This window comes from Muntiacus reevesi, chromosome 6 (genome assembly GCF_963930625.1).
Source record: "Muntiacus reevesi chromosome 6, mMunRee1.1, whole genome shotgun sequence".
Lineage (NCBI taxonomy): Eukaryota > Metazoa > Chordata > Mammalia > Artiodactyla > Cervidae > Muntiacus > Muntiacus reevesi.
This window is the reverse complement of record NC_089254.1, coordinates 55781017-55781667: the sequence shown is the minus strand read 5'-3', so window position 1 is coordinate 55781667 and position 651 is coordinate 55781017. Positions and strand designations below refer to the sequence as shown.

General features: G+C 39.2%; 1 non-coding gene across 1 annotated transcript; it reads right to left on the bottom strand.

The window, feature by feature from the left end:
• Positions 1 to 211: 211 nt before the first annotated feature.
• LOC136171297 (small nucleolar RNA SNORA26) lies at positions 212 to 334 on the bottom strand. Its single transcript, XR_010663837.1, has one exon. It is a non-coding gene; the product is annotated as a small nucleolar RNA SNORA26 (small nucleolar RNA).
• Positions 335 to 651: the final 317 nt, after the last annotated feature.

The window sequence follows — 651 nt, the reverse complement described above, 5'->3', positions numbered from 1 at the left end:
CCAACATCAAATTCAAAACTCTTAACATCAGCCATCTGTTGAGCCTCAACCATGGTCATATTCAGTGAACGATGAGAGGATAAATAAGGTGACCTATCTTACTGTTTTTTTTTTTTTTTATTGTCAAACCAAAGGTCAAGTTTAAATTTAATGACTTTGGTATTAACTATACACATACTAGTAAGTGCTAAAACTTAAAATCTTCCGGTTCAGTTGTGACTCCAGACAGGATCCAGAGAGGAGTTCTAAAAATCTCTTCCCTGGGTTTTATGGAGACTTCCTTTACCCTCCTGTGTTAGCCTCTTAAGGCACTGCGTCAGCCTTAAAAGGGCACTGGAAAGGGCGACTATCTTATTGTTAACTACCTCATTCTGAATCATTTTTCTAAGGGCAAAGCAATACACGAATAAAAGAGGCCACATGTAGCTGGGCTGGACAAGGTAAAGTATCAGTGAGTGAGAGCCATATCAAGTGTCTACCAAAATGCACACCAAAAAATGGAACTTAATCAGTGTCTTAGAGTGAGCCCCCATCTGATTATTATTAATTCTTGTCATTTAAAGGGAAGCCAAGGCAGGAGAGATAGTTTGGGAGAAAGAAAGACAAGTGCATTCAAAAGTTACCCTTGACTATACAGTGAAGTCCAGCCTC